Below are 16,249 nucleotides of genomic sequence, written 5' to 3'. Positions count from 1 at the left end.
TTTTTTTTAATAAGACTTTCCATTAAGGGTGTCCCATTTTGGATCTGTTGTGATAAAATCACAACCCCCCTCCCCCCATTTTCAATAATAGGGACCCTCTGTTGTGATAAAATCACAACCCCCTCATCTTGGAACCTCGAAACCTCCTCCATCTTATATTTCCATTTCTTTATGCCACCCGAGACCTTATGCCTCTCCACTATCTCCTTATTACTTCCCCCTTATCACTCCAAAACCTCCCTCCTCCTCATATATAATCAGAAGCCCAAAAGTCACTCAATCATATTTTGTTTTTTGTATTTTATTAATATTTTTATTAAATAATATTATTATCTATGCTGCCCGGCAGGTATTATGAGGTTGATTACATTAATTCAGTGAAATTATCGAAGATTTTTCAATCAACCAAATTATAATTTTAAAAAATTAAAAAACTATTTTTTGTTAATTATTTTATTTTATTTATTAGTTAGGCAAATAATTGTTTATTTGTAGATTTTATTGCCAAATGCCTCGATTGGCGCATCCTCTACAGTGGTATAGGTTCACAGGAGTTCATATCACCAGGTTGCATCAATGGTAACGTTATTGATCACATGCAAATCATCTAACCTAAAAAATAATAATTCACATCCTCAAATCTGATAAGATCACTACAATTGGAAACAAGCAATAAGCACAAGTTGGGTTCTACTCCAAGCGTGGGAGGCAACAATTGATGTCTTTCAACATCATGTAGAATATTTGTCATTTCATAATGAATTTGTTTATGAAAAATCCTAATCCCAAGCATACAACAATATTTCCAAAAATGACCAATCTGATTCGTATCAAGGCAAGGTAATATGAGTTAGTCGTATTTCTACTTGATGTATAAATTTTAATATGCATCAATATTTCTTTAGGTAGGTACCTATCAACAAGTTGATGACACACCAATTCAACTTTGTAGTGCCTTCGACAATCTGTAGATCGAGGACTTCTTGCGGGACTATACACCAATTTTTTATTGATTCATGTAATTTTTTTATACTAGTTGGCAATTTAGATAGGTAATTTTAAATTTAGACTATAAACATTTGTAGTTGTGATAGTCCATGATATTTTACCCTTCTGGTTGCGTATATCATTTTATTTCAAAACAATCAAACTTACTTACCAATCCCGTCAAAATTTTACTTCAATATAAATCTCAAAGAAGCTTTATGGATACCAAAATCTCTTCCTTATAATAATTAATGTGTTTTCAATTATGTAATTATAGATTATGCTCTTGTATGTCTTTCAAGATTCTGTGATAAATCCAATTGCATGAAGGATATGCAATATGACCTTTTCTACAATATATGTAACAGGTACAAATCCAATATGAACTTTTGTTTTAGTCAGCGCCTTACCTAAGATCCTCTTTAGATTGAGTTTTGAGGTTGTTGTAACACACCCCACTTACCCTAATGGGTAGCTAGGTTTGGATTATAAATTTGTGCAATTTATAAAACAATTAAAACAAGAATTTAATCTCCTTGTAAATTATAGGCTTCTTCAATCAATCAATTCACCAAATATATATTTATTGTAAATTATATATAAATTTATTAAAAAATAAATATTGTCTATTACAAATTGCTCTTTAACTTTGAACAAACTTATCTTGTTATCTTTTACTTTAATTTAACTATATTTAAACTAGGCAACTACTATGTAGTACTTGTTTTAAATATAATATTTAATTAATAATTTAGTTAATTATATAATTTAATTAATACATATTTTTTAATTATTTTGTAATTAATTAAATTAAATTAAATTGATTAATTTAATACTGTATATATTAATTAATTTTTAATTGTAATTAATTTTTATTTATTTTTAATTATTTAGTTAATTACAATTTATTAATTTAATTTAAAATTAGAATTTTTAATTTAAAAGTCCCAATTTTGACCCAGGAATGCATTTTTTTTAGAATTCTAGCAGTTTTGATATCTTGGATTTGGAAAGGCATATTTAGAGATTTACTTGGCCAAATGAGGCCTAGGATGGCTTGTTAGAAAGCTAAGACCAAGGAAAATAATTTGCAAATGTTCAATTTAGAAAATTCAGTAATTTAATGACCCAAAAAATTATCAAAATATTAAGTAACAAATTTACAACAAAAATTTTGGTTTTTCCTAATTTGATTTGGGAACTTTTTATTGACTTGAGAAAACTGTTATCACTAATTCAATCCCCAGCAACACTCAAACGCTAATAGAATCCATTTGAAGCAACCATAGCACAAAAATTTCTTTGGATTTTATTTATTTTGATTTAGCAATTTCATGAGAGTTTTTTACTATGATTTCTAGTATGCAATTTAGTTTTATTTTATTTTGGTTTTGATTGGTTTGTAGCAGGAGATCGGTTGGAGAAGTTGGAGCTAAGGCACTTTGGAGGAATGGAAAAAGACCAACAAAGAGAAGAATGGAGAATTTACAATTCTAATTGAGGATCTGGAAAACAACTCTCCATTTTTTGGATTTTTGTAAATTATTAAATAACAGTCTTGAGAAAGAGGAAGGGGTTCCTCTTCCCTACAACTAAAGACTCTAAAGCACTTTTGTATAGGGGATTATAGCTATGGGAAGGAGGATAGAAATCAAATATGAGAAAATTGAGATTTTATTCTTAGAATACCATCTTTATCAATGAGATAGAAGCAACACTTCTATAAATATTTTCTCAATGAGCAGAGGTAATCATTTTAAAGAGATTGTTGGAAGATCGAATTGGAAATAAAGCAAGAGACAAGGTTTTACTAGTTTGTAAACTGAATACTTTTATTTAAATGAAAATTTCATTTAAGTGATGGCAGATCTATGTAAATCATTCTATATCATGCACTTTTGTTGCATATGAATGTTTATCTTATAGATCAACTTTCTTATCTATCAAGTCTTATGGATTTGATGTTGATTGTATCATTTGCTCAAGCGTTTAAATTAGATTTCTGAGTGACTATTTACTCAAAAATCTTCTTTTTAAAATTGATTTAATTACTATTGAAATGATGAGAAATTTTTCCAGGTTTTAATAGTCAATCATTTATTACCAATCGGTCTTCTAATAGAGCATGTTTTGGTAATCATAATATCAGCTAGTAGAACTAATTCATTAGCTAGATATTAATTATAAACCAAGCATGTTAAAATCCACAATTATTTAGTTATTACACTCTCGATTGGGATATATCTATATCTTCTTAATCGAGATAGAATTAGAATTTGTTTTAACACTTGTATCGTAGAATCGATTTGCATTTAGATTCAAGTTTGTATTCATAGAAGTCCCCTTACGCATGGGAAAACTTTAGGTGTGGCTTAGATGAGCCCTCAAGTTAGCTTAAGGATATGCTTACTTGCATGTAGAGAGTAAGAGGGAAGATTTGATTGCTCTTTTTTTTGGTAAGTGATCCAAATGTTTTCACTTCAAATATGCATACATAATTGCTTTTAAAAGAGCATGTAACCATGAAATGCATACACATAAAGGAAGTAGAAATAAATGACAACCATGAGAAGCAAAGACACAAACAAGTTGATAACAGAGTTCACCTAGTGTGGGTTATGTCTTCGGGCCCTGCTCAATGTGGGAAGGCCTATTTCATTAATCTTCAACGAAATCAAATAACATGCATGTAAAAAAGAGACATTATACCTCCACTTCCGGGAATGGCTTGAAAATGCACACCTTTGCTGAAGAAATGGATTGCACCGTTGAATTTTTGGTCAAAAATCGTGAAAAATGACTATAGACTTGACCATTTTCTGCTTCAATCAAACTTATTCCCCAAATATTCCTTCTCATGGGTTGACTAGAATTCGGCTGCTCAGATGAAGAATTTGATCACACCATCACGTTCCTTGCAAAAAACTAAGAAGAATGAGTATAAAGTCGATATGGTTATGTCACTTTCAAAAATTGGCCTCCAGGGAATCTTTTAGATTCCATGCAGCTTCTTGCATCATGCTTCCACCTTCATGGATCTGCCTTCAACATTATGTCTCTAGAAAATACCTTGCTCATGTAAGAAAATTGTCTACACCATCAGACTCCTCACATAATTCTGAGTAATTTGAGTATAAAGTTGGCATATTTTCGACATTGTGAAAATTTCGCATCAAGGGAATCTTTTAGATTCTTGGCATATTCCCCTACGTCATGGTTCTTCTCCTCGATTCTTGTGCCCGCTTAGGGCACAATTGCGCTTTGGGTTCCACACGCTCCTCCCTCCTCTGGTAGAATGGAAAAATGTGTTTATATAAAAAATTTGGGATGAAGTTTTTAAAAACGCTAATCTTGCATGTTAGTTATGGTGGCAACTTTGGGTCGGTGGTTGGATAGTAGGTCCGCAATTCAAAACTAGCCGCACCTAATTTTTTGTTTTTAATTGGCGTGTTGTACAAATTGGGGAATGGTTGAGGGGTCTTCCCATGGGGTGGACCAACCAAACTAGTCGGGCGAGTTCGATCCCCTTCGGGCCCGTTACATGTTTGGGTATTGCTTATATAACGGTCAACCAATGGCCACGACCAATATATATTATATATATCTAACTTAAAATCAGACGAGGGTTGGGCGGGTCTGTCGAGCCCGCCCTTCCCCTTTTTTAAATATATTTTTGTTTTTGCAAATATGAAGTCGACCGCCAGATTTTTATGGGCCATTAGAAAAATTAATTAGGCAACAATTTCACCAGTTCCAGCCACCGGAAACTGTCGCCACAAAGTTCAAATTATTTCCTCGTTAATTTCTTCCAAATTTAGCATCTCCGCTAGATTTAACCAGGCTCAAAGTTTAATTGGCAGTCTGCTAACTTTAGCCAATGGGTCAAGTTGACAAAAACTTTGACTCGCCATAACTTTCACATATCGATGCTAGATTGAGGTGTCGTTTATGTCATTGGAAATATTGCGACGAGCTCTTCAATATGACCCTAGTTTCATTACAATTGAATAAATTTAATTTTTGATTCTTTCCTAGATCCTCTTTGATAACTGAGTGTTTTTAGAGCCACCTAGATCATTTCTCCCCACTAAGGAGCTTTTGGTCCTCCAAAAGCATGAACATAATCTCAAATTTGTTGTGCTCCCTTGTCTACATAACAAGTGCCCTGATAGGCCATACTTCCTTCTCCTTCACCTTTGTTTTCCAAAGCCATAAGTGATGAACCAACACCTACATCCTCTGCAAACTTGTAGTACAATATTTGCAAACTACATGTTCAATTACATGACCAATCATGATCCAAGCATCCTCATACTTTCCAAGAGTTTATAACACACACTCTTTGGTCAAGTGTACATCATAATAGAAACCAATACCTGAACGATCAACAAAAAGAGCCCAAAACATCGTCATGTTGATTTCATAAGTGATGGAAAACACATCATCATTTTACAATCATTTCGGAACATATGATTTAAAATAATATGGAGACGACAAGCCATTATATCCAATAAAACCATCTCTCACTCAACAAAATGAATGTGTAATCTCCTTACGGCTGATTCACTTGTTGAACATATTCACCAATTGGTTCCTTTATAGCTGCTTTCTGGTCATGAAGTATCTGGCATGTGGCTCTCTAGTGTTGATCATTATTTCAATGGCTACAATGACTCTTTCTTCTCCAAACTTTCTGAATCATCTTAGAAATCTTATTCCTAGTGCGCCTCTGATAAGTGCCTGTGGAATCTTCACTATCACTAGAATGTGATGAGGTGCTCCCATCATCCGTCGTTGGTTGGCCACTAGTTGCCTTGGAGTGTTCTCCAACCTCTTTTCTGACATACCCAAGTCCTGCATAATGAGGCAATTCCTCCACTTTGATGTGATTCACAATGTCCTGGCCATTAATGTCGAGGCCCTTTCCTCGATACCCCATTTTTTTCAACAATTTTTCTCCAATTTTTATAGTATGTTTCTAAAAAACATCAAAATCATCATCAAAAAAAGAACATGAAATTGGAGAATCATATTTTACCTCAGGCTTGTTACACTACAACTTTTCCAAGGCCTCCTCCTTGGCTTGTAACTGATGTTACAACCTCTTTTTCTCCTCCTCTACTATTTTTAAGGGTCTCTTTAGTTCCTCATTCTCCACCCGAATGCTTTGGTTGATCTCTTCGAGTTCTTGGAGCCATGTAGTATTTGGTGCCCTCCTCCTTTTTCGCACAACATCTACTAAACTCTTTACCTCAATGCTTGAATCGAAACCCAAGTCGATAGATCCATATTCTGCAATCCCAAGAACTACTATCTTCATTTCATCACCTAAGTCTGATCCTGGGTCAATTGGTCCAACACCGGAAAATCCTACAGCTATGATCTTCTCATAATATTATGATCCAGATTCTTGGTGTTGTTGCATAGTTGCAATTGTTTTCTGCTTCTCCTTCCTACCATTCCTCGTTGGCCTCAATTCTGGATGTAGTTTCCAGCAACGTTCCTCATCTTGCCCTTCTTTCTCACTATGAGTACAAGAGGGCTTTGCTTCCTTTCTCTTAGCTACTATTTTCCTCTTTGGCCAGTCATCTTGCGTATGCTTCCCCCTGCTTTCAAGACGTACAACCTTCACACTAGCTTCATCAAGAGTTTTAGATTAAAATAATAGAAATGAATGACACAAATAACTATGTAAAGAGCTAATATATTTCATCAATGTCTCAGGAGTTTCTAGTGGAACATTCAATGCTAATGCTTGTTTCCCAAACTCCTCTATAAAATTATGAACATTTTGACGTTTACTTTGTTTCAAATGTTTCCATTCCATCATGTCCTTTTTTCTATGACCCAATGGGTAAAACTATCCTCTTAAAGCAAAAACAAAATCAAATCAAGATGAATATTTTTTACATCTACTCTTACCACCTTTCTGTAGCTTGCCTTCCCACCAGACGAGAGAAATTCCACTCAATAGAAGGGATGCTAGCTAGATTTTGGCTTCATCCTCTTTGGTTCGTTGTATGTGGTTGTATACTTCAACCTGTCTAATCCAGTTATTTAGATTTTCTACATTAGATTCTCCACTAAACACAGGAAAATCAAACTTGACATCCAACTTGAAAAAGGGCTTTTTGTGAGTTTTTCTACCTCTAGAATGACGAGAAGAGGAAGAATATAATTTACGCTGGAAGATGGAGAAGGAGGTTCAGGAGGCTCTTCTCCTCCTCCTTCAGATTCATCGAGGCATGATAATTTGGTCCTTCCTCCTTCTTTGGTTTCACCATTGTCTTCTCATACTCCACAAACAATTTGTCCAATTTTTTTGCCATGGCATAGAAGGCCTTGCGACAGTTTCTCTTCCTCAAACCAAGCATCTTCATTTGCCATTTTCCCTCTTCATTTTGCACACCCCGCTTCTGGATCAAAGGACTTAAGATTTCCTTCACCTTTTTGGAGCTTTGCCCTGGTTATCATACACTTGCGATTCACTTCAATATAAGACCCTCTCTAATACCAAACTTGATCCGGATCTTTTCACTTCAAAGATTCATACAAAATTGCCTTTAAAAGAGCATGCAACCATGAAATGCATACACATAAAGGAAGCATAAAGAAATGACAAACATGAGAATCGAAGGCACAAATAAGTTGATAATGAATTTCACCCAACGTGGGTTACTTCTCTGCGCCCTGCTCAATGTGGGGAGGCCTATTTCATTAATATTCAGCAAAATCAAATTACATGCCTATACAAAAGGCACCGTATACCTCCACCTCTAGGGATGGCCTGAAAATGCACACCTCTACTGAAGAAATGGACTGCACCATTAAATTCCTGGTGAAAATTTGTGAAAACTGACTGTAAACTCGACCCCTTTCGGCTTCGGTCCAAATATGGACCCCAGGGAATCTCAAAGATTCCTTCTCACAGGTTAACTCGAATTTGGCTACTCAAATGAAGAATATGATCACACCATCACGTTCCTTATGAAAAGCTAAGAAGAATAAGTATAAAGTGAGTTTAGTTTTGTCAACTTCAAAAATTAGCCTTTAGGGAATCTTTTAGATCCCATGCAAATTCTTGCATCATGGTTCCACCTTCAACATTTTGTCTCTGGAAAATTTGCTACTCCAACAAGAAAATTGTCTGCACCATTAGACTCTTGGCATAATTCTGAGTAATTTGAGTGTAAAGTTGGCATATTTCTGACACTGTGAAAATTTGGCATCATAGAAATCTTTTAGATTCCTCGCATATTCACCTACGTCAGGGTTCCTCTCCTCATTTCCCATGCCCACTCGGGTTTCCACTATGCTCTAGTTTTTTTGGGCTGCTCCCTCTTTCATTCGAATGGAAAAATGTGTTTATATAAAAAAAAAATTGGGACCTAGATTTCAAAAACGCCATTGTGGCGTGTCGGTTACGATGGCAACTTTGGTTCGATGGTTGGCTAGTAGGTCGGTGTTTCAAAATTGACCACACCTATATTTTTGTTTTTAATTGGCGTGTTCTGCAAATTGGGGAATGGTTGAGGGCAATTCCCATGGGGCGGGCTGATCAAACCGGCCAGGCGGGTTCGATCCCTGTCAGCCCCATTACATGTTTGGATGTCATTTATATAACAGACGGCCAATGGCCAAGAACTATATATATATATATATATATATATATATATATATATATATATATATAACTTGAAACCGGTTAGGGGTTGTTTGGGTCCGTTGGGCCCGCCCTCCCCATTTTTTTAATATATTTTTGTTTTGGCAAAAATATGAAGCCGACCGCCAAATTTTCAAGGGTCGTTAGAAAAATTTAGGCGACAATTTTGTTAAAAGGTGTAACTAGGTTCAGTCTTCATAATGACATGTAATTATGATTTTATGTAAGATGTAAATAAAAAAAATGAAATTATTATATTGACTTTCTTTAAGGGTTTCATGAGCAAGGGATTTTGTTTTTGAGTTAAGTCTCCCATTGATAGTCTTCAGAATTTATTTGTCATCTAGTCATAAAATATAAGGGTTATTGTCATGTAAATGAAGTCATGTTACACTTTGTAAAAGGTCATCTTGTCTATGTAAATTACCCTCTAAAGAACTTGTCAACCTCTTCAAATCGGCCTACAAACGTTGAAGAAGTTCCCAGTACAAGCCGGCCTACATCCAGTTGTCAAGTTGGCCTAATGACCCAATGAAGAGGGGTATAAATAGAGGAACTCGGCCTCCATTCTAAGCAAGAAGTTCGATCTCAATTCAGAGAAGAGAAGTGCAAAAGGAAGTGCAAAAAAGAGGCAGTGAAAAGGGTTTTCTATAAGGCTACAAAGGACACTCTTCTAGTGTAGCAAAGAAGGAATGTTTTGGGGCAGCGAAGAAGTACCTTTTGGAGAAGCAAAGAAGGATCTTCTGGGGCAGCAAAGAAGTATCTTATGGGGCAGCAAAGAAGGGATATTTTAGACCAAGCAAAGGAGGTAGTGAATAGGTTTCTTCTAGGGCAGTAAAGTAGAGACTAAGTTTCTCTAGAAGAACTAGAGACCGAGATTCTCTATGGCAGTTGTGAAGTTGCAGTGTAAGAAATAGAGATTGAGTTTCTCTAGAAGGAGAAAATAAGGAGCAAGTCTAGATCAAGAAGAAAGGTAGAGGAAGGAACACTAGGTTGGCGACAGGGTTCTTGTAGAGGATACTAGAGTCAAGGATCAGTGTCATGGTCTTGGTACTTATCAATTGAAGATCTAGACGAAGAATTTTGATCAGATTTTCCTCTCAAGAGGTGAGAGGTTTTGGCCCTGGCTGGAGAAGCCTATATCCTCTGTCACTTGTATTTATTTATTTTTATAATTGTCTTGATGAAATAACACACTAATAATCTAACAAAGAAAATACCATAAGATAAGAAGTACGAGGCATATCACAAGAAATTATCAAGCAAAGAAATTGTTAACATTGAATTCCCTAGATTTCTCAACATGGAATCAAAGCTTAGGTGTTGAAGGAAAGAAGGGGAAATCAAAACAAGTTGACACAAAAGAACCAATCTTCAAAGGAGTAAAAACAATTCAAATGTTATCAACAAGTTCAAGATCTACATCATCAAAACCCTAGATTGAAGAAGGAAACAGGAAGAAAGAATGAAACCCTAGAAGCACTTCAGATCATCAAAGGATCATAAATCAATCTCTCTCTCATCAATCACTCAAGAAGAAAGCCCTATATAAACATATAGAAGAAGGAGGAAACAAGAAGCAATCTAACAAGTAAGTCTATGACTATATCTAATAATATCAAAATGTATTTTTGCAAGGAAAGCAATAAATTGGTTGGGGTTGTAAATTTCCTTGCATGGAAGAAAAGTATTGACCTCTACCTTATTGAGAATGATGACATGGTTCACATTAAGGGATCAATAACCCAACCTCCAAAATAATATACTCAAGCTCATGCTACATACATGAAGGGAGCAGTGAGATCCCAAAGGATTCTTATAGAATCTATCAAAGACTCTCTAATCCCATATGTATCAAAATTAGAAACTACAAAAGCTATATATGACACAATGGTAGAGTTTTTTTCTATAAGTATCGCGAGAGAAGTAATCTCCTTAAGTAAATAACTCTATAAACTAAATATATCCAAGGAAGATGGAATAGCCTCATACTTCATGAGGATATCATGAATTCGAGATCAACTACAAGAACTAGGAGAAGTTATGTCTCATATAGAGATGACCACAGTGATACTAAATGCACTACCAGAAGAATGGGGTAACTTCACTTGAAGATTATATGGGAAGAAAGAGACTAATCCATTTCAAGATTTATGGTCACTCTGTAATATTGAAGAAACAAAATTAAAGGCAAAGATTGATGTTGAACCAAGAGAACAAAATCAAGCATATGTTATAATGACAAGAAGAAAGGGAAATTTTGGTCCTCCAAAGAAAAGGAAGAACATGGATAAGATAAGGCGCTTTGAATGCCATGAACTTCGACACTATAAAAGAGATTTTCCTAATCATGGTAAGGACGAGAGAAATAGAGAAGGGGAACACATTACTAAAGAAGTGAAAGAGCCTGAGTCAAAGAAGCTAAAGAATGAAGAAGTAAAATATCCCTACTATGAATTAGATGATATTCTTCTCAAGAAGGTACTTTCCACTTGTAAATTATGGTCTTGGTGTAGTTTAAATTAGATAGGATGCATCTCATTAGAAAATAGCAAAGAAGCATTAAATAAGATCTCATGATATGGGCATATGTCGGGTACAAATCCTATTGATTTCAAAAATTAGGAAGCTCTTAGAAAACCTCATGAGCATTTATAAAAGCAGAGGTCATCATCGTCTGGGATCATCATAGAAGAAAACATATGCTAGGTGAGCATATGAAATATCCTCAAGTTTCTCTAATAGAATTCTCATCAAAGGATTCATTGATGTAGAAAAGAAGCAATGTGTCTTCATTACGAATTCCAACTAGTGAGATTCAGGGAATGATGATATGATAACATAATAGAAAAGTTGGTCCTTTTGAATGATAGAGAATGAAGAAGTTGGATAACTGAAAGAAATATGAGGTATGTATGCTCACATATCCAGGTGGCTCTAGAGAGACACACAGGACAAAAATGGCTCAAAAATCAAAGTGTTTGAATTGTGCTCAAACTAGGACCAGATCGAAGATCTCATCGTCCTGATCATGGTGGTGAAAACGGCTCGTCAAATTGAGCTCGTATGCGAAATATAGAGAGCTTCAAAGTTTGACATGACAGGAGAAAGTGGGGCCCACAATGTGCCACATGGCATCCCAGTAAGCAGGTGGGACCCACATGGTAGCCCATCAGCCCTGAACACTCGGCATTCTCTCATTTGTCTCCTAAACCTGCATAAGAGACAAAATGATTTTTAAATGGTTAATAAATAACCATATAATGAAATGTTTCAATATAGTTCTTAAAATAACTATATAAAACCATCAAACACATGGTTTCGGGATCGGCGGCAACAAACCCCGCCGAACCCTCCTCCAAATATTCCGCATACATATATATATATATATATATATATATATATATATAACCATATTACATTGTATTATTGGGGCGAGCACGAGCCACCAGCGGTGGACCCAACCCACACCCTATCGCCCCGACCCAAAATACATCCGATAACAAATCGTCGATATGTATGTCAGCATAACCCCCGATAAGTGTGTTGGTACCTCCGCAACTACCAACTGCCGATAAGTATAATTTCCGATATGGATATCGGCAAAGTCCCAAATGTCATGCAGATTTAATCGGCGTTGATACTTGCCGACCGCCGATTGCGATTAATGCGGGCCGATATATGAATAAATATATATGTCGATATATGTGTTAAGTGTGGGGTTTAAGGGGTGGAACACCCAAAGCAGACCCGACCCCTATTTCAAACACATTCATGGTTAAAAGGGTAATATATGGAAGAGGCAGGATTTGATCCCCCGACCTCTCCTTAACCATTTGCCGATATTAACCAGTACGCCAACTACTTACCTTGGTGAATCCGCCCAAGGTTTTTCTATTTAAACAGTCATTTTTCCCTCTACACACAGTTCAAGGAAGAGAGAGACTGCAGGCATGGATTTCGAGGTAGAATGCAAGCATGAATTTCAAGGCAATGAATTAATTAATATTTTAATGCAGGAACCATGAATTTTGGAGGAGGGCAGAATTCTCACTTTGTCAGAATTTGACAAGTTTTATATGGTTTTTACACCTCTCATCGTCACAAACACCATGGTGTTGTTCGTTTCTTCATCAAAGTTCTGCATTTTCCAGTCATTTCCAGAATGCACATGGAACCATGATTTCAACAAAAACAAGGAGCGGAACCATGAGCCATGAAATTTTCCCAAGGAGGTAAAATTTTGACATTTCAGAATATAGTCAAGTTTATACTTGTTTTTCATGGTTTTCTGCAGGGATCGCAATGGCGAGATTAGATTCACCATATGAGTTACAGATTTATAGTCCATCCATGGAACAAAATCTTTGAGGAATCCTTAGGGAATCTAGAAGATTCCTTGAGCCCAGAATTCTCAACTTCTCAGAATTCAGATTTTGGAAAGTCGTTTCAGCTCTACTCGATGCCAAAAATCTGATGGTGTCTTCAGATTTCTTATTCTCTCATTTCTTCTTCTAGTCACTTTTCTAATTGTTAGTGCAGATGTCCACTTTCATGTGCAAGTAGCCATATTCATGCGATCGATGCCTTGAGAGCAATGGTCCGAGCAACTTCAGCAGTGTGACATCCACTTCTTCAGAAAGCCCTTGGTTGTGAGGTATATGATTGGTTCATGTACTTCTTCTTTCTGCATTATGTTGTACAGATCCTTGATTGATGTTGATGTAGGATCTTGTTTATTAAATGTTGTCATGATTCCTTGCTTGATTTGATGCGGAATCTTCTATGTGATGTACTTGTTGTCATAACTCTTCATGTTATGCTTTGAGATCCCTTGTTGTATGTTGTTGGGATACTCTTGTTGTCATCATGCATGTTTGTTTTGACATCCCTTTTGTGCCATGTTGGCGGGATGTTCATCATGCATGTTTTTGTATCATACTAATAGCAGAGTCTTTTGATTGAGATTTCTAGTTGTGGAATATCTCTTAGAGCCACTCCTGCGTGAGGGCATTTTTCCTTGTATGATTGAGACATCATCTCTGTGTACATCACCATTATTGAAAGCACTTAATGTAGCAACCTACACCATCTTGACATCGGGGCCCGGAGACGTAGTCCCTCCTGGACAAACTCCGTTATCAACGCTTATGTTTTCAGGTGTTGATAATTTTTATTTTCCTCTTCTTTTCCGCATGCAGATGTATTCATTAATGTTCTTTTAAAAATCAATTTTAACACATAACGAAAGTAAAAGATCTTGGAAGGGTCCATCTTCACACATGAACCTGGATCAAGTGGTATCAGAGCGGTCTTTACGTGTATGTGAATTGCAGTGTGAACAATGGAACGTGCAATGACAGAGGATGAAAGAGAAATGTACGAGACCATGCTCGACATTTCCAAGAAAGTGGAAATTGCGTATGAAACTCTACAGAAGAGACAGAGGAAAAGGAGCAATTACGGCTTCAGTTGAAAGCCATAGAAGATGCCATGGAAGAACTGAAGAAAAACAAACATAATATTCAAACAGAGAATGATGAATTGAAGATGTGTCTACATGAAGAGAAAGAGGAGAAGCAAAGTTTTCTACTACAGCTGCAAGCAAAGGACGAGGCCTTGGAAAAGCTATAGCGAGACCAATGTGAGGTAAAAAGTAGTTCTCCATCTTCATGTACGTTTCTTGATGATGATTTCGCTATGTTTGAAAATCATACCACAGGAATTGGTTCCAAACTGTTGAAGAGAATGGGGTATGAAGGAAAAGGCTTGGGCGTTAATGGCCAAGGCATTGCTAATCCCATCAAAGTAGAGGAATTACCCCGTTAGGCAAGACTTGTGTATTTCAAGAAAGAAGTTGGGGAATGCGCTGAGATAGCGAGCGAACCACCAACGACAGATGATGAGCAGCCCTCATCAGGTATTTCCAAATCGAAATAGAAGGTAAAAGTTGTTTATTTCCTTTCCGTTTCATCTTCTCATAGTATGATTTCTGTTGGAGATTTGGAGATCCCAATTACAGGGACAAACATGAGTCTCCTTACAAGGATGAGGCATGAGGAGAAAGAAGAACTTGGTGCTAATAACCAAGGCATCACTCAACCTTTGGAGTTTGTGCATGAGCATCGATTTGCAGGCTTGAGATACACTAAAGGAGAGTGCTCGAAGGTGTTAGAGTTGTCCGAGACATCGTCAAGGAAAGAGAATGATGGGAAAACATCCCCATCATCCCATGGTAGTTTCCATTGCAGGGCGAGAGCTGAGGCAAGCTCTCATTGCCATACTGACATCAGGAACAGCAAAGGATGGTATAACCATTTTTTATCTTCGAATGTTCATTTTGATTATGATCATGTTGTTAATAATGAACGAAGATCAAGGCATCAAAAAACATGTACCCTTTGTGGTTTACCTAACCATACCTTTTCTAAGCCTTGGAAAAGAATGGCAGCACTCATGAGGCATGAAAAACCCTCTCAATAGCATGAAAAGAAATAGGTTAAGTAGATATGGAGAAAGAAAGCCTACTACAGTCCTTGCGAAAAAAGTGGCCATCAGAGAGCCACTTGTTGGAAGCTCCATCCAGAGCAGCGCCTTAAAGACAAAGTGTCGGTGTGTGAACCAAGAAGAGCAGTTATTTGACAAGCAAGACCACCTCAAGGAGGTGACCGATTCACATTGATAAGTGAAAAATGGTTTTTTTGACTTGTTGTCATTTCATGGTCATTCTTTTGTAAATCATTTGTTGCATTTTAAACTGTAAAAGTGATGATGTGTTTTCCATCACTTGGTTAGCAACAATGATGTCTAGTCATGTTTTGAGTCATATTTTGAGTTGCACGTTAAAACTCTGAACGTGATGTTATGTTTACATCACTTATCCAAACAATAATGTTTGGCCTTATGTATGTAAATCATGTGTTGTAGTGATGATGTGTTTTCTATCACTTCTTGAAGCAACCATGGTAGGTTGGCCTTGTTGTCATAGTTGGGGTATTAACATACATCTTGTTGTAAACCTGACCACCGAGTGTGTATCATAAACTCGTGGCAAGTGTGGGACATTTGGGTCTTTAGTTGGTCATGTCATTCAAAGCATGTAATTTGCAAACAATGTACTACAGGTTGCAGAAGTAGCAGGTGTCAGTTCGTCGCTTAAGGCTCTGAAGAACAAAGGTGAAGGAGATGGAAGCGAGACCTTTTTAGGACATTTGTGATGTAGACAGGGTACAAAGAAAGATGCAAATTATTTTCCATGCTTTTGGAGGACCAAAAGCTCCTCAGTGGGGAGGATTGATCCAGGTGGCTCCAGAGAGACACACAGGACAAAGATGGCTCAAAAATCAAAGTGTTTGAATTGTGCTCGAACTAGGACCAGATCGAAGACCTCGTCGTCCTGATCGTGGTGGTGCGAATAGCTCGTCAAACCGAGCTCGTATGCGAAAGATAGAGCTCTTCAAAGTTTGACATGACAGGAGAAAGTGGGGCCCACAGTGTGCCACATGGCATCCTAGTAAGTAGGTGGGACCCACATGGCAGCCCATCAGCCATGGACACTTGGCATTCTCTCATTTGTCTCCTAAACCTGCATAAGAGACA

The sequence above is a fragment of the Pinus tabuliformis genome, chromosome 2_2 (genome assembly GCF_031772625.1).
Source record: "Pinus tabuliformis cultivar Carrire ecotype Pingquan chromosome 2_2, CPIR1, whole genome shotgun sequence".
Lineage (NCBI taxonomy): Eukaryota > Viridiplantae > Streptophyta > Pinopsida > Pinales > Pinaceae > Pinus > Pinus tabuliformis.
This window is presented reverse-complemented; position numbering follows the sequence as displayed.